Here is a 19,167-nt window from a genome sequence, read left to right as displayed (position 1 = left end):
AAAGAAAACATAGGGGATAAGTTCCTTGATCTCAGTATTTGCACAATTTTTTGGATGTGAAAACTAAAACAAACAAGTGGGATTACATCAAACTAAACAGCTTCTTTAGAGCAATGAAAACCATCAACAAAATGAAAGGGCAACCTATAGAAGGGAGAAAATATTTGCAAACTATATATCTGATAAGGGGTTAACATCCAAAATACATAAAGAACTCATATGACTCAACAGAAAATGGACAATTTAATTAGAAAATAGGCAAAGGACCTGAATAAACATTTTTCCAAAGAAGACATCCAGATGGCCAACAGATACATGAAAAAGTGCTTACCATCACTCATCATCAGGGAAACACAAACCACAATTAGATACCACCTCACACCTGTTAGAATAACTATTATTTATTTTTTTTAACGTTTATTTATTTTTGAGACAGAGAGAGACAGAGCATGAACGGGGGAGGGTCAGAGAGAGGGAGACACGGAATCTGAAACAGGCTCCAGGCTCTGAGCTGTCAGCACAGAGCCCGACACGGGGCTCGAACTCACGGACTGTGAAATCATGACCTGAGCCCAAGTCGGACACTTAACCGACTGAGCCACCCAGGTGCTCCTAGAATAACTATTATAAAACAAGACAAGAAGTAACAAGTGTTGGTGAGAATGTAGAGAAAAGGGAACCCTTCTGCACAGTTGGTGGGAATGCAAACTGGTGCAGCCACTGTGGAAAACAGCATAGAGGTTCCTCAGAAAAGTCAAAAATAGAAGTTACCATATGATTCAGAAATTCCACTTTTGGGCATATATCCAAAGGAAATGAAATCAGTATCTTAAAGAGGTATCTTCCCCCTCACATTCACTGCAGCATTATCAACAATAGCCAAGACATGGAAACAACCTAAGTGTCCACCAATGGATGAATGGATAAAGAAGATGTGGTGTATAGATACACAATATAATAGTCATGAAAAAGGAGGAAATCCTGTCATTTGCAACAACACAGATGAACATAAGTGAAGTAAGACAGAAAGACAAATACTGTATGATCTCACTACTAACACGGGAGCTGAAAAGAAAAGCCAAACTCAATAGATACAGAGAGCAGGCTGGTGGTTGCCAGAGGCAGAGGGTGAGGGAAAACACCGGTGAGGAGGTCAAAAGTTACAAACTTCCAATTATAAAACAAGTAAGTTCTGAGGATGTGATGTACAGCCTGGTGACTATAGCTGACAATACTGTATTATGTATTCAGAGTTGTTAAGGGAGTAGGTCTCAAAAGCTGTAATCAAAAGAAAAAAAATATCTGTAACTGTGTGGTGATGGATGCTAATTAAACTTATCGTGGTGATCACCTCACTATATCTACGTATATTGGTCACTATGTTGAGCAATTGATACACCTTAAACTAATACAATACTATATGTCAATTATATCTCAATTAAAAAAATCTTTTAAAGCAAATCCCTGAACTGAAATATACGAGATTTTTTAAATTGTTAGAGTATTTGTTTTTTACCATCTTTTAATTTCTAATTTAATTACTCATCAGTAGTTTCATAAAACAACAACAAAAAAGAGAAACAAAGTTGTCACTCTTCCCTGCCCACACTATAGCTTAGCAGGGAAAGCACTGACCTCAGGACAAAATCATAAAAACTTTCAGTTAACCAACGATCGCTGGTAAATTTCCATTTAAATATCTTTGCCTCGTTATCTCTGGTTGCTTTTCAAACTGTTAGGTCACTAAAGTCTGCTTTTGAGACAAAGACTATTCCTGCCCCAAAAGTCAGGGGAAATATAAAAAAATGAAATTAGTGATTAAGGATATAAGTTAATTAATGCAATCACTTTGGCTTAATCATTTGAAGTCCAGTTTTTTTCCTCCACCACACCTGAAAATACACTATCCCCCAGCTATCAGAATTACACCGAGATCTGTAATTTTTCAATGATGAATTTATAGCGCTCACATACATGAAGAGAAGAAATAGAATCTGGAGGGCGAGTCATACAAAATTATTATATGCTGACATATATATGCCAAGTTTTGCATACACATGCTCCTACATATTTTTACAAGATCAGTTCTCTAATGCTAACAATAAAATTTTGGCTCCAACTAAGCAATTTTGATAATTCTTTTGAGACACATTTACCTAATGAATAATCACCTTTTAACCTTATACTCTTTGAACACTAATTTTCTTTTTACCATCTTACCTGTTTTTAAGTGTTCAAGTCAATGACATTAAGTATATTCACATCATGCATCTCCAGACCTTTTTCACCTTAGCAAACTGAACCTCTGTTCCCATCAAAGAACTCCCCCTTACCTCCTTCCCCCAGCACCTGGCAGCCAGCTTCCTACTTCCTGTCTCTATGAATTCGCTACTCTAGGTACCTCGAGTAAGTAGAATCATACGTTTGTCTTTTTGTGACTGGCTTAATTCACTTAGCATAATGCCTTCACATTTCGTCCATGTTGTAGCTTGTGCCAACGTTTCCCTCTTTTTTTACGCTGAATTATATTCCGCCGAAGGCCATTGCTAGACCTTGAGATTGCGCTGACTTCCGGCTATTGTAAATAATGTCACCGTGAACATGAATGTGCAATATTTGTCGGATTCTCTGCCTTCACGTCTTTGAAAGAAGTAAAGGAATCCCAGAGGTGGAATAATCGATCGCGTGGTGATTCTATGCTTTCTTTTTATGGGGAACTGCCGTGAGTTTACCACAGTGGCCGCATCATTTTACATTCCCCCCACAGCAGTTCACGAGGCGAACACTACATTTTAAAGCCATACCTCTGAAAACCTTGTGTAAAAATCATGTGACCTCAAGATGAGCATTTGTATTTTTTTTTTAATGTTTGTAATGTTTATTTATTTTTGACAGAGAGAGAGAGAGAGAGAGATGAGGGAAGTGGGGGTGGGCAGGTATCTCTCCCTAGCTCTGCAGCCAGAGGGGCATTGCTCAGCAAGTCCTGGTTACCCGCTGTCCTAGGTGGTGGAGACCTGGCCCCTTCTAGAAGCCTTTTCTGTAGGCTCGTAAGTGTATTCTAGAAGTGGTCTCCAAACAGCACTTCCCAGAATGACTCCATTTGCAATTTCCTTCATCTTTGATAATCTCATTGGATTCTCCTCTTTTTTCCCTTGTTTAGTCTTCCCATTAATTTCATCTTTAGCCTTTTAGTATTTTTGCCAGTACATGTCTGAGAATTCCTCCGGGTTTCCTTCTACCCAGATTTTTCACACCCTCAGCAGGAAGTTGCTCTCTGAAGGGCTTCTAGAAAATGATTACGTTTTGATTGGGATTTGTGAGGTAGAATTGTTGTGACCATCAGAAAGGCAAGAGGGGCTTTTATAGCTGAAATACGTGGTCTGTAGAAGTGACTTTTGTCACTTAGGGTTACGAAGAGGTCATGGAAGAGATGGAGGTGACACAGAGGTTCGTTCTCATGGGAGGGAGGGAGCTTCTGGAGTTTTGCCCTCATATGGTGCCTGAGGATTCTCCTGTGCATCCTTCTCTAGCTTCTCCTGTATCTTCTCAAAGATGTCCTCCAAACAGGACTGTGGCAAGGACTGGGACTTAACAGTGATCATGTGTATGTTTCAACGCTGTCCTCACTGACAGCCACTCCTGAGTCTTCTGTGCTAGATCCCATTCCTCACAGTCTCTAAGAGGTAAGGTACCCTGACCACTGTTCTTTTTTTTTTTTAATTTTTTTTAACGTTTATTTATTTTTGAGACAGAGAGAGACAGAGCATGAACGGGGGAGGGTCAGAGAGAGGGAGACACAGAATCTGTAACAGGCTCCAGGCTCTGAGCTGTCAGCACAGAGCCCGACGTAGGGCTCAAACTCACGGACCGAGAGATCATGACCTGAGCCAACGTCGGCTGCTTAACTCACTGAGCCACCCAGGCACCCCTGGACCACTGTTCTTAGATCTCTTCTCCGCCCTATTCACTTTCCCTAGGTGATTTCTACCAGTCCCATGCATTAAATAAATCTTTATGCTAATAACTTCCAAGTGTATATATCTCATTTTGTCCTATTCTTAAAACTCGAGATTTGTTTATTCAACTTCTATACAGTTATCTCGAAATGGATATATAAGAAGAATGTTAAATTGAATGTATCTAAAATCAAACTCTTTACTTTTTCCACCCACGTTAATTTTCACCTTCTTCTGTCCTTCCTAGTTCAGTAAATGGCTCCAGCACTTACCGGTAGCTCGGGCCAAAAATCTTGTCATCTTTAACTTTTCATTCTCAACTGTTACATCGAATTCAATCTGTAAAATCCTGCCGCTTTTACATCCTAAAGTCTACCCGTTCTCACCTCCTTCAGTGCTAACAACGTTGCCTGTCACCATCACCTCCTTCCTGGATCCTGCCGTGGTCACCCAACTGCCCCTCCACCCGCTTCCATGCTGGCCCCTCTACAGTCTCACCTCACCTCACCACACTAGGGAGGTTTAAATGTTAAACCATTTAACAGGCTGATCTTTCATCACATCACCTCTGTTCTCAGACCTCTAAGTGCTTCTCATTTGACTCCCAGAATAAAACTCAAAGTCTTTGTCATGTCCTGTGGGTCACATGAGGCCCTATGTCATCTATATCTGGCTGCCACGTTCATCTTATCTCATACTGTTTTTGCCCCTGTTCCTCTATTGTATCCACACTGGACATCCAGACCTTCTTCACACACGCACCCAGAATTCCCACCTCAAAATCCTGAACTTTGCTTTCCCCTAAGTCTGGAACACTCTTCCCACCATTTTTACATGGCTCCCTCCCTCCTTGCATACAGGTCTCTGCTCATATGCCGCCTTCTCTGAGAAGTCTTTTCTCATGACCTTATGCAGAATCTCAAGTCTCCCCACCCCAACAATACAGATGGTCATACCACAGAAGATGGCTATCCTTGTAGGTCAAAATGGTAGAATATCATCAATTTCAATTGGTCTAACACACACATACATGTTATTGTGCTTACCTGTCATCCTTTATATTTTTATGGTTTTACTATTTATTTATTGGCTTATTTTTTCTCCTCCCCGGGAGTGCAAGTATCTTGAAGGCAACAACTTGGATGGCTCACTTCTAGATAGTACCTGAAACAAAGAGGCATCTATACATCACCATCTGCTGTACACTTCTCTCATCTTTGGCCGAGCCCTTTGATACATTAAGTGCATTAAATGGCTCTCTGTACAGGCGCACTGCCATTTTTGGAGGCTGATCCCTTTCACTCCTTATCAAGAGCCATCCTTTTCTGTTCTCAGATTCTCAGTTTTGAGATCCTGTCATCCCTCTTATACTGTTTTCTCTTTCAGATTGTCTGCTTATAGGATCAGATTGTACTTTCCTCTGAATTTCTGAAAGCTGTGTGCTGACTTTAGGATTCATGTCACAGTCCCCCGAATGGTTTTTTCCAGGCATTTTAACCTCCCCCCCCATGTGAAAGATTCCAGCCCCCAGCTTCCTACACTTCTGCTTCAATTACCAGCTCTTTCTCAGAGGTCAGAATTAAATCTAGGAAAGAAGTTCCTTGTGTTTCTTTCTCTTCCTCTGCAAAATCAAATTATCAGCAAGACAAGGTCAAAAATATACTGTATGTTCTGCTTTTAGAGAAATGAGATTTCCAGTTGAAACTCAGTGGCTGGTAAGTTCCCACTACTGCTATGACTTGCAAATGTGTCAATTCTGTGATCTTTTTAGGAACATATTAATCAGAGCTCCATCTTATTTAGCTGAGGCTATTATATTCACTTATGTTATGCCAGGTACTTTCCAAACCATTTAACAGTGGATGGAACTTCAGTCATCAATATGACAATGTTTAGGACCTACTCCAAGGGATGCACCCAAAGACTATAACTTGAATCTCTAATTATACTTGAGTCAGAGTGTTTTTTGAAGGCCACTGTTGATGAAAAAAAAATTAATGATATTTGTTGAAGATGATGAGAGACTTTATTTAGGAACATCATGAATATATGGAGACCACTGCGATGGAATTTCACAGGGAGAGAGATTGGGCTCAACTCTGAACACAGGATGGGCAAGTGGGAATTTATAGCCAAGGAGCACAGTGGGGATCAGTGGATGAACAATTACTGAGACGAAACATCCAGGGTAAGGGTGGGAGGGTCCAGCTAAAATGACCTAACCGGGTTCTTGCTGAAGACAGGCCAGGGTGATCAGACATCCGCTGGGGGGATAGTGGAGCATGAGGAACCTGATCAGTTATGAACGGTGGAGGGTTCTGGTTAAACTGACTTAGCATGGTTCTTGCTAAAACTAGGTTTTATAAGGTGGTGCACAGGAGAAAGAGACTGAGTAAAGTTTGATCAAAGTAATGTATTTTTGCCACAAGTAGCAAAAGGGAGTCGGTGGGAATAGCACAGAGTAGGGATCAAGGGCCTGGATTTGGAGTCAGACATACTTGATTTTGAGTCCCAGTGTTCTATGTATTAGGAAAACAGAAACCAAACAAGTAACTTTAACAGAAAAGAATTTAACGGAGAGAATTGGTTAAATGGATATCGGAGATGCAAAAAGGTAAAGAAGGAAAAAAAAAAAAAAAAAGAGGACACTGAGGCACCAGAGGGATAATGACTTTAGGAAGCAGCTTCTTCCCTAGGGCTAGGGGACCAAGAGAAGAAGATGAGGGTATCAGAACCTCGAAGCTCAGAGCAGGGCCCTTTATAATTGGGACCCAGACCTCTGGGAAAGGGGTGCCCATTGACTACTGCTGGTATTCGTGAGGTGCTGGTCTGGGAATGTGGAAAGTTACTGCTGCTGAGGTCAAAACCACAGCTGGGGTGAGGCTGACCATACCAGGAAGCAAACAGGAAGAAGCAGTCCCTACTCCCTTGCCCAGCCTTACAGTCTCCTGCCAGCCTGCCAACAGAGCACCTATGACGAAGCAGAAATGCGGTTTGCAGAGTCCCAGACTCAGCACCTCGGAGAAGATTGGTTTTGAAACAGAAAGAGATCACCTAGTAACCGGGATAATGGCCTTCAGGACTTAGAGAAGCTCTCTTAGCCTCAATTCCTCTACCTGTGTAACGGGAGGAAATGCCTCCCTTCCAGGTTTTGGTAAGGATAAATGAATGGTGAATATAGATTGCCCAGCAAGTGCATCAACAGCAGCTCTACATGTATGTTCCTGACACCCCATCTTCAGCCTCAATCCAGCAGCCAGAGGGTAACCAGGAAAGGTAGAAAGAAAGATGGTAAAGAGGGAAGAAGAGAGGAGATGAGAAAAAGAAGGGGCAGGGGGAGGGGGAGAACGGAAGGCAAGTGAGATGCACCCCAGGCTTGTGTAGCCAAGTCTAGGGGGAGATTTTACACCACCGGAGGGAAGGGCTGAGGCTCTGTGGACCATCCCTGGTCTTCTTGGGCAGGCTTTTCCCATTTGGAACAGATTACGTGCTCCAGGTGCTTTTAATGACTCCTGGGTGTTGTTATGATTTCTGCAAAATCAAGGGAACTAATAAGGGTAGTTGGAGGTATGTGACCATTTTCTAAAATGTGAAGGCCCAGTGGCTTGGCAAAGGATGACAGCAGGAGGTCTTAATGAGTTAGACAACACATTAATCCCGGCTTGTTTCTCCTTTTAACTGTTTTTTTTTTTTTTTCCTTGTGTGTCTTTGGCTGGCTCTAACAGCTGTTCCAACTGTGTAATTAAGTCATTTCTAAAAGAGCTGAGCAGCTGGGTCAGTACTATATGTTCCAGTGATCATTGGCTGTCAGGCTCAAGCTTAAATTAATATTCTAAACAGTTATTGAATTTCTGCTGCCCCATCTTCATGGAAACCAGCAAGTGGGATGAGACTGCTATTCAGGCTTCTACTTCTATCAACAAATTCAAGGAGGGATAAAATCCAGAGCCAGCCTGCTATGTCCAACAATATTTCTTAGACTAGCTGTTGATGTGAAAAGTAGATAAGACTAAATTTAGTCTGAGGAATTGGAAATGTGGCTGTTCACTGTAGGCTGACAGGACAATCATCACTCCACCACGCTGAGCTGTCTCTCTTTGCCTCTTGGCCTCATTTCCTTCCTGGATAATAAACATAAATTCCTTACAATGCTAAAGGGTTACTTTCTGGAGGTGCAAATTGAAATTTGCTAGCTGTATAAACTTATGAAATTAGTTTTGCTGGTGGAAGAAATCTTAATTAAAGGACTACTTTGAAATAATGGAGAGTAATAAAGTATTTTTTGTTATGTTCACCTTGGCACCAGCCACATTCATTTAATGATCTACTTTTCTTATTTAATGGATGGCATTAGATTAGCTTTCCCAACAGTTTCATTTCCAAAAAGTTAATGAAGTCAAAAGCTAAGTATATATAGTAGATCATTAGGTTATCTGCTTAGAACAACCAATATTTGGGGTGCCTGGGTGGCTCAGTCGGTTAAGCGTCCAACTTCAGCTCAGGTCATGATCTTGCGGTTCATGGGTTTGAGCCCCGTGTCAAGCTCTGTGTTGACAGTTCAGAGCCTGGAGCCTGTGTCAGATTCTGTGTCTCCCTCTCTCTGCTCGTGTTCTCTGTGTCTCTCAACAATAAACAAATGTAAAAAAATAAATAAATAAAAAGAACCGCCAATATTCCATAGTTCTTGATTCTGCTTTGTGTTTTGGAACAAGATGAGATTTATTAGAAAAACTAGTCCCTCTTTTTATACTAAATGCTCTATACTAGGAAATCATTTTAATTATCAGAATTGCAGAGGAAACAGCATCTCCTCCAAATAAGTAAATTGCCCAAATATCAGATGTTTTTTGTGACTTTTCATAAAAAGAATTGAATGAAAATAATAGAGTTAATGTATGAGAATCAAAATTTGGGAATGTAAAAATTGATGTGTCACAACCCAGTCTTACCAGGGAGCCGGGGACAGGGTTTTAAGCATTTACTCAAGGCAGTAACAGGAGTAAAATTTAACTTTTTATAAAATCATTTTGTTTGCTTGTTTTCTTTTAATTTTTTTAATGTTTGTTTTTTTGAGAGACAGAGACAGAGACAGAGAGACAGAGCACGAGAGGGGGAGGAACAGAGAGAGAGGGAGACACAGAATCTGAAGCAGGCTCCGGCTCCGAGCTGTCAGCACAGAGCCTGACGCGGGACTCGAACCCACAAACCGCAAGATCATGACCTGAGCTGAAGTTGGATGCTTAACCGACTAAGCCACCCAGGCGCCCCTTGTTTGCTTGTTTTAAGGTGGGACTATACCCACTTCTCTTCCATCAGGCTTCTTAAGGAAAGAGCACAGGATTTGGGTTCAAAGGCCTTGGTTTGCTAGTCAACAGGGACTAGATTTACAATTCCTGCCTGAAACAACCAAAAAGCAAAACAAAATAAAACAAAACTCCAAAAAAAAAAAAAAAAAAAAAGAAACAATGGTCTTCAAAAATTTGAACACTGGGGAACAAAGGATTGTTACTCTTGAGTCGTGATAAAAAGTGAAGTGAGTCTTACAATCTATGTAAAGTCAGTGCTATCCTACATAAAATCTCAGATGTTTTTCTCGTAGAAATCAAAAAGCTGATTCTAAAATATGTATGGAAATACAAAACAGCAAGAATAGTCAAAATAACTTCGAAAAAGAAGAGCAAATTTGGAGGACTTATACTACCTGATTTCAAGACTTATCATAAAGCTGTAGTAATCAGACAGTATGGTATTGGCCTAAAGATAAAAAAATAGATCAGTGGGATGGAATGGAGATTGGAGAAACGGGGTTACATATATCTGACATGCAATTGACAATCAAAAAAGGTGCAAAGAAAACTCAACAGAGAAAGGACAGTCTTTTCTATAAACGATGCTGAAAAAATTGGCTATGCATTTGCAAACAAACAAATAAGAAATTCAGCACACTCTCACATCATGTAAAAATTAACCAAAATGGATCAGAAGCTCAAATCATAGAACTTCTAGAACACATAGAAAAAAAAAAGAATCTTTGTGACCTGGGGTTAGGCAGGCTTCTTAAATATGATCCATAAAAGACAAAATATGATCCATAAAAGAAAAATTTTATAAATTTGACCTCATCAAAATTTAAAAGGTCCACTCTTCAAGAGACACGAAGAAGAGAATGAAAAGACAATCTACAGAGTGAGAAAAGTATCTGAAAAATCACATCTGATACCCAAAATATTTAAAGAATCCTCAAACCTCAATAATTAGCAAATAGCCTAATTTTTAAAATGGGCAAAAGATTTGAATAGACACTTCACTAAAGAAGATGTATGAATGGCTAATAAGCACATGAAAAGATACTTAAAGTCATTAGTCATGGAGGAAATGCAAATTAAGACCACAAGGAGATCTCACTACATCTCACTACATCTGAGAATATATAAAATGGAAAAGACTGACCATAGCAAGTGTTGGCAAAGATGTGGATAAATGAACTCTTATACACTACTGGTATGTAAAACATATAACCACTTTGGAAAACAGTTTAGCTATTTCTTAAAAGTTAAAGTTTTTTTTAGTTAAAGTTAAATAAAGTTAAACTTTATTTCTTAAAGTTATATGATGTACCTATCATATAACCCAGATATTCCATTTCTAGCTATTGACCTAAAAGAAATGAAAGCCTATGTCCACAGCAAGGACTTGTACATTAATGTTTATAACAGCTTTATTCATAATAAACCCGAAACAGAAATAATCTAAATTTCCATCAAAGAATGGATAAATTGTGGTATATCCATACAAAGGGATATATGTCAACTATAAAAAATGTACCACTGATGCACACAACATTAATGAATCTCAGGATAAGTGAGATGAAGCCAGACAAAAAAAAAAAAATGTGCACACTGTATGTTTCTATTTATATAAAATTGTATAAAATGAAAACCATAGTAACAGAAGGCAGATCAAAGTTTGCCTGGAGATAGTAGCATAGGGGTGGACAGGAAGGTGGGGTGGGGCAGGGGAAGGAAGTCTAAAAGGGCTGAGGGAATTTATGGGGCTGATATGTTCATTATCCTGATTATTGTGATGGTTTCATCATTTTATACATATCAAAACTTACCACATTTTACTTTAAATATGTGCAGTTTGCTGTAGTTCAGTTACACTTCAATAAAGTTGTGTTTAAAAAGGCCTATGTTGGGGCGCCTGGGTGGCGCAGTCGGTTGGGCGTCCGACTTCAGCCAGGTCATGATCTCGCGGTCCGGGAGTTCGAGCCCCGCGTCGGGCTCTGGGCTGATGGCTCAGAGCCTGGAGCCTGTTTCCGATTCTGTGTCTCCCTCTCTCGCTGCCCCTCCCCCGTTCATGCTCTGTCTCTCTCTGTCCCAAAAATAAATAAACGTTGAAAAAAAAAATTTTTAAAAAGGCCTATGTTGGGGCATCTGGGTGGCTCAGTTGGTTAAGCGTGACACTTTGGCTCAGGTCATCGTCTCGCAGTTTGTAAGTTTGAGCCCTTCCTTGGGCTCTGTGCTGACAGCTCGGAGCCTGGAGCCTGCTTCAGATTCTGTGTCTCCCTCTCTCTCTGCCCCTCCCCTGCTTCCTCTCTCTCTCATTCTCTCTCAAAAATGAATAAATATTAAAAATTTTTTGAATAAATAAAATAAAAATAAAAAAATGAAAAGGCCTATGTTCGAGTCATAGTTATGTGATCTCGAACGAGTTTCTTGAACAAGTGTACCTGAATTCCCTTCGGCGTCAAAGGAAGGCAGTAATAACAAGCATGTCACAGAGGTGAGAACCTGTAATGACAGCCCTTGCTTGGAAAAGTACTACATCGATGGCGGGTACAGCATCTTGTCCTCCCTGTAAAGAACCTGATTTTACAATTAATCCCTCAGACAGTGTTCTCTCTCCAGGCTGTATCTTTTATCTTCAGAAATCAAAGGACATGATTTTTGAAGCAGAGGTAGTTCAATCTCTTAAAATGCCTTTATAAACCAAGTCCGACGAGGAGAAATGAGAACACACAGGAGATTAAAAAGCAACAGCATAGCATGTGTAGCACTCAGGTGGAAATCACACTTGCCTGATCATCAATGCACACAATAAATTCAAACCATCTGGCCTAGGTGTGAGCCACCCCCCCCCAACTCTCCCACAGTCACATGTCAAAAAAGTATAACAATTAAATAAATAAACAAGCAAACAAATAAATAAATAATAAAGATCGTATGCTTTGGAGTCAGACTTCAGATCAGATCCTGACTCGTCACTCACTGAGTCTGTGATTTGGACAGCTCACTCATTCTTGCTGAGTCTCAGTTTCCTCACTTCTTTTTTAAAAAAAAATTTTTTTTTGACGTTTTATTTATTTTTGAGACAGGGGGAGACAGAGCATGAACAGGGGAGGGTCAGAGAGAGGGAGACACAGAGTCTGAAACAGGCTCCAGGCTCTGAGCTGTCAGCACAGAGCCCGACGCGGGGCTCGAACTCACGGACCACGAGATCATGACCTGAGCCGAAGTCGGCCGCTTAAGCGACTGAGCCACCCAGGTGCCCCTCAGTTTCCTCACTTCTAGACCCATTACCTGTATGGCTGGCTATGAGGAAGAAACATGAAAAATACCTTGGACAGCACCTGGCACAGGGGAGGTGCTCAGTAAAAGTTTAACAGACTAAACAGTGGTAGATCTTGAGTAGCAATCTCCTGGCCCCAGTTCAATACTCCTTCCACTATCCTCTGCTGCTAGTTTCCTTTGCTACTCTGTGGCAGAGGGGCAATCAGATATCAGGAGTCTTAGCTCTCAGTCTGGCTTGTTACTGTGCAAGGTCATTTTTTTTTACACCACCATGAATCGGAATTCATTTATTAATTAGGGAAAAGGGCACCTAGAGATAAAATCATATTAGTTGCAGGAAAAAATCTCTTTGGCCCCTCGTCCAATGCCATTAATTACCAGCTCAGTTCCCAGTGTCTCTCTACTGAAGCATTCTCTGATTGCTACCACCCCTCTGAGCCACAACCCTTTCAAGAGCTTTACACCAGGTAGCCCTGGTGCTGGACTGCAAAGGATGTTCTTCAGGTGCATAATTGCTGCTGTGGCAGCTCTCAACCACTAGATGGCACACAACTCTCTCCTTTCAGATGAGAAAAGCTAGCGAAGCCGTGGAAGGAAGTCTGAAACCAGGCATATTTCAAATCAGGTGAAAATGCATTTATTTTAAAGAGTTGCCCCCTTCACTTTCAAAAATGGCCAGGACAAGCCAAAGAGCATGGAAGGAGATCATGCTAAGGCCTGAGAGACGACGGGAGAAGGGAGGCTGCATTGGGGGGACCCAGGAGGGTTGGCAGAAGAGAGGGTGTGTCTTGTTGGTGTTTGCACCTGGTCTTGTTGCCTCCCTCCCTGCTCATATGCTGGTCAGAGCTCCTAACTCCAATATGGGCTATAGGGTTCCCTGTCCCTGACTGAGGGTCTACTTGAGCCTTGACGAGACGTCAAGGTTCCTGAATTCCTCTTCTACTCCCATAAAGATATATGTTCCTTACCTCTTTTCCCATAATGGCAAGGACATGGTTTTTACATTTTCCCACATGTTCTCTGCTGCTGAGCAGCCACTCCAGATAGAACTTATTGTTGTTGTTACGCCAGTACAGGGATACACGAGTCTATTTTATCCTGTATTTCACCTGAATACACCCAGGCCCAGGCAGCAGTGGTCCTGCCCCTCCTACCAGCCACAGCTCCCTGCAGCCCCCTGCTGAGAGGGTCACCATCTTCCTTCCTTGTCCTTCCTCCTCCCTCAGACTCCACCAGCTGGCAAAAGGCGTATTATGGAACCCAAAGCATTTGTAATACCTCCCCCAGGAGCTCATAAATCTCACTTGCAAAGAAGAGAACATTCCCATTGCCTAAAGTAATTCAAAGCCTTGCACTTAAATCTGGTGTCATCATCTTTCCTATCAAACCTTGAGGGAATGTGGTACGGACATACAGACAAATAATTGCAACATAAACCTGAGGGAGTGAGGAGGGCAGGTTAGAGATGATCACCAAAGCCGAGTGAGTGGGAGTTACCTAGTCCCTAGGCTGAGGAGAGGGGCTAGAATGAGGAAACACGTTCTCCTTGGACACAACGGCATGCGGGCTGGAGGCAAGGAATGGCAAATGCAAGCAACGGGCACAGGCAGTATTGTTGTGCTAGAGAGTGAAATGCAGACAGTCACTGAGGAAGCAGCCCCTGCGACAGGCACTTGCTAGATAGAGGGCCTCTTGTGCCAGAGGGAAAGGCTAGGCCTCTGGCTCTAAGTGGTGAACTGAACCACTGAAGAGTTTGATAAGGACAGTTTATATTCTATTTTTTAATTAAAAATTTTTCATGTTTATTTATTTTGGGAGAAAAAGAAAGAAAGAGAGAGAGCAGGGAAGAGGCAGAGACAGAGGGAGAGAGAGAGAATCCCAAGCAGGCCCTGTGCTGTCAGCACAGGGCCCGATGTGGGGCTCGATCTCACGAACGATGAGATCATGATTTGAGCCGAAATCAAGAGTCAAACGCTTAAGCGACCGAGCCACCCAGGCACCCCACGACAGTTTATATTTCAAATAAGCTGCTCTTCCCCTAAGATGAAGGACAGATTTAGGAAAGATATTCCTGTGTCCTGGGAAACCAGTCGGGATGCTATTGCAGTAATTCAAGCAGGAGATGATGTGGCCTGAACTAGGACAGTGGTGAAGGCAGAGAGGAGCATTGAGAAGGTCCATATAAGAGGACCCCATCAACCAACTGAATGTGAGGGACCAGGGCAGACCCCTAAGTGTCCAGCTTATAAGAGTAAGGAGATGCGGGATCAAGAGGGAGAGCTGATTTGGAAGGAAGGTGATAAAATAGGACGTGTGCATGTTGAATCTGAAGTGCTCAGAGGACATCCAGCTGGAGATGACCAGCAGGCAGGTGCAGCCGAAACCTGATCAAGGGCCTGGGCCAGCAACATTTATTTGGGAGACAGCAACAGATGAGTGTGGTTAAAACCAGGACAGTGGATGACCTTGTTCTGGCATGGAGTGAAGAGGAAGAAAAGCAGAGGGTCAAGGAGTGGGTCAGTGTTGATTCCTTTACCATTGACATTGAGGGGATAAGTAGCAAAAGAGAAGCTATTGGAAAGAGAAATCCATAAGGGAGACAGAGAAGAAATGGCCAGGGAGGTGTAAGTGGGAGCAGGAAAGTGCTTTGCCATAGACTCCAAATGATTAGAAGGAAGGAGTCAATGCATTCAGTGCAGCGGAGAGGCCCAGCAAGGTGAGGAATGTGGACTCTCCACACTGCCTGGTGATGGGGAGGCTGCAGAAGGCTGATGGCAGCGGACTGGAGAGCCAAGGGAGCTTGAGAAAGTGGAGACAGCGAGGGCAGATTACCTTCTGGGCACACTGGCTGAGAAGGGGAGGACAGAGGTGGGCGATGGGGTGGTGGCCCTGGGATGGGGACCTAGCAGGGCTGAACTGAATATAAGGCAATGAAGCTTCTGTTACTTGCTTGATTTTAAAGTACAGGCATTTATTTTTTACCTTGTCTTTTGAAATCATTATAGATTCACAGGAAGTTGCAAAAACAGTACAGAGAGATTCTACGTGTCCATCACCCAGCTTCACCCAATAGTAACAGCTTACTTTGCTGTCGTATATATTATCAAAACCAGGAAATTGACATTGCTAAAACCTATAGACCTTCAACAGTTTTTACATGCACTTATGTGTGCATGAACAGTTCTGTGCAACTTTACCATCAGTATAGATTTGTGCCACCACCACTGCAATCAAATACAGAACTGTTCCAGCACCACAAAGGACTCCCTCAAATTATCTAACCTCTGGTGACCATGAATTACTGTAATTGTCATTTTGAAAATATTAAAGGAATGCCATTACATAGTATTAACACTTAGAGACTGTCTTCTGTCACTCAGTCTAATGTCCTTGAGACCATCAATGTTGTTGCAGTTATCAAGAGTTTGTTTCTTTTCATTACGGGGTAGCATGCGTTATATGGGAATATCACCCTTAGTTCAGCCATTTACTTCTTTGAAAGGCATTTGGGGTGTTTTCGGTTTGGGGTTATTAAGGATAAAAGCTGCTGTGAACATTGTATAGAAGTACGGGAGACATTTTTGTGATATTAGTTTACATTTCTCTGAAATATTTGCCATATTTGTATTGTATGTTAAGTGTATGTGTAATTTTATAAGAAACATCAAACTATCTTCTATACCATTTTGTGCTTTCAATAGCAATTTATGAGTGATCCAATTTTTCCATATTCTCACCAGCACTTGGTATGGTCAGTATTTTTCGTGTTAGCATTTCTTTTTTTTTTTTTTTTTATAAATTTTTTTTTTTTCAACGTTTATTTATTTTTTGGGGGACAGAGAGACAGAGCATGAACGGGGGAGGGGCAGAGAGAGAGGGAGACACAGAATCGGAAACAGGCTCCAGGCTCTGAGCCATCAGCCCAGAGCCCGACGCGGGGCTCGAACTCCCGGACCGCGAGATCGTGACCTGGCTGAAGTCGGACGCTCAACCGACTGCGCCACCCAGGCGCCCCTCGTGTTAGCATTTCTAATAGGTGTAGGATATAGGAAGCTTTTGTCTGTGTTGTGTTTTGTTTGTTTGAAGGTTTTTTAGCAAAGGTGAGCCTTCGGCACGTCTGTGGGTGGAGGGGAAGCAATGAGCAGCGATAATGGATCGGAGGTCCAGGAGAAAGGAGATGAGCAGATGTAGTCCGGAGAAGAAGGAAGAGGCGGGGCGGGATGAGCTTGGACAGCAGGATGTGAGCCTTACTCTCTGACACCACAGGAAAGAACGTCAGGATGGCTAAGTGGGTAGAGATAAGCTGTAAGTGAGAGGGTGAAGAGTTGACTCTAAGCAACACGGCAGATGAGACAAGATTAGAGGTGGAAGGCCCTGGAGAACATTGTCACCTGGTGGGTAGCAGCGTAGGCTCTGGAGTCGCGCTGATCTGGACTCCAATACCAGCTCCCCCAGTGTTCACCAGCTATGTGACCTCGGGCACACTACCCGATGTCCCCAAGTACTCGGTGTCCTCATTCATAAAACGGGGCAGTAACAGGCCCTCTCTTATAGGACTACTGAGAGAACTGAGTAAGGTTCTCTGCACCCTACCAGTGTAGAGTGGCAATGATGATGGTCACGCAGCAAATCAAAGAACTAAATACGCCAGAGAAATTCATGGTCCAAACAGTTTGATAATTCGGGGTTTCTCTGTCTTTCTACTGCTTCTCACAAACTAAAAATAAGTTGAGGGTAGGCAGCATATGTCTTCCTTTTCTTTGTTTCCTAAGTATCCAGTTCAATGCATTCCTCCTAGAGGGCTCTCAGTAAAATGCGTTAGGTGATGGAATAAATGGGTGGCAGTCAACCAGGCAACAGCTCAGACTCCTGACTCTCAGGCTGCGTTCTCTTCCCACCACACCACCCCTCCTGGTGGGGCTCTCACTTCTGTGGTTGCTACCCCCAACACACTAATCTCTCTCTGTGATCACCAGACGAATAATGAGTCCTTGAACTGGGCTCTAGATCAGTTCTGAAAATGCAAAACTCTATTATTATACACGATTAAAGTCAAGTGACCATTTGTGTTGGTTACAAATTACCCAGTATGAAAAACGAAAAAGGAAAGACAGATTGTTGGACAGACTTCTTTGAAATTCCTGTTTTTTTGTTTTAAGTTTATTTATTTTGAGAGAAAGAGAGTATGAGCAGGGGAGGAGCGAAGAGAGAGGAAGAGAGAGAAAACCCAAGCAGGCTCTGCGCTGTGCGGAGCAGGGGGGGGGGGGGGGGGCGGTGGGGGCTCCAACTCACAAACTCGTGAGGTCATGATGTGAGCCGAAATCAAGAGTCCCACGTTTCACTGACTCAGCCACCCAGGCGCCCCTTGAATTACCTGTTTTTAGGACCACTTGCATCCTGGGAGGGCTTTAACTTCAGAAAGTTCAACAGGTTCAATGTCCGAGGGTTGAGTAGACCCAGCTTGCTGGGTTGCATCCGCAGTGGGTTCAGGTGCGCAGACAGGTGATGGCCGAGTGCGGTCTAGGCCAAGGAGAGAAAGGCCGCGGCCCGAATATAGCCGCACCCATGCACACCTGTGTCGAGTTACGTTTTTTCAACCTTCGTCCCCACCCCAACCTTCGAAAAAAATAATGTCTTGTAAAAACACCCAACTTCCTGTCCATCTCTCTCTCTCTCTCTCTCTCTCTCTCTCTCTCTCCCTCCCTCCCTCCCTCTCTCTCTCTCTCTCTCCTCTCGAAATGCAGCTAAAATGCCGCCTGCAGGCGTTCAGGGGAGAGGGGCTCCGACAAAACGCGTAAGCAATGGAGGCAAACCAAAGAAGTTGGAAAATCCACAAACTGCAGATCACCCCCTCCTCACAACGTTCCAGTCTTGGCAACAGAGGCTCCGCCGGCGGAGGTGGAATTTAACTTTTCCCGGGACTCTCTACAGCTCCAAAGCACCGGGTCCTGCCCAGCAAACCACTCGCTCTGGCCACCAGGGGTCAGGCTGCGGCCGGGACACCCCCGGGCTGAGCTCCGCCCCCCGCTGTCCCCCAGGCCCCGCCCGCGTCCCGGAGAGCTCACCCACACTGGGCCCAGCGCGCCCAGCCCTGGCCTGTGGGATTCCTTTCCCGTTTGTCACAGAGGCTGCCTGGGGTTGAGTTAGGTCCGCGAGGGAATCGTGCCCTCGTTTCCATTTAAGTGTGAGAACCACTCACCTAAGGATCACGTGGGGCGGGGGAGGGGGGCGGAGGCGGTGCTTATTCTGGGTCCTGCTTATGGAGGCAGACTCGGTAGGAGGGTTTGGGCCCCAGAATCTGCGTTTTACGCAAACTCTTTTGAGTAGTTCTGAGGCGGGTGGTGCAGGGCCACACTTTGACAAGACGCTGCTTTAAGCGATTGTTCAAACGAGGGCAATCCCTAAGTGGAGGGATTTGGCTCTGTGCCTTGCCCTGGACTTAAGTAGGCAGGTGGGATGAGGCATCAGATGTGTGGTCTCTGGCCACTTGAATAAACACCCAAGGTGAGGGGCGCCTGGGTGGCTCAGCCTGTTGGGTGTCTGACTTTGGCCAGGGTCATGATCTCGCGGTTGGTGAGTTTGAGCCCTGCGTGGGGCTCTGTCCTGACAGCTGGGAGCCTGGAGCCTGCTTGGGATTC

At 43.4% G+C, this 19,167-nt stretch overlaps 1 long non-coding RNA gene across 1 annotated transcript; it reads right to left on the bottom strand.

Annotated features, from left to right (window-relative positions):
- Positions 1–5,008: 5,008 nt before the first annotated feature.
- LOC123582291 lies at positions 5,009–18,712 on the bottom strand. Its single transcript, XR_006704298.1, has 3 exons — positions 18,595–18,712; positions 17,904–18,049; positions 5,009–5,120 (listed from the first exon to the last, which is right to left on the bottom strand). It is a non-coding gene; the product is annotated as an uncharacterized LOC123582291 (long non-coding RNA).
- Positions 18,713–19,167: the final 455 nt, after the last annotated feature.

Source organism: Leopardus geoffroyi, chromosome B3 (genome assembly GCF_018350155.1).
Source record: "Leopardus geoffroyi isolate Oge1 chromosome B3, O.geoffroyi_Oge1_pat1.0, whole genome shotgun sequence".
In the NCBI taxonomy this organism is placed as follows: Eukaryota; Metazoa; Chordata; class Mammalia; order Carnivora; family Felidae; genus Leopardus; species Leopardus geoffroyi.
This window is presented reverse-complemented; position numbering and strand designations above follow the sequence as displayed.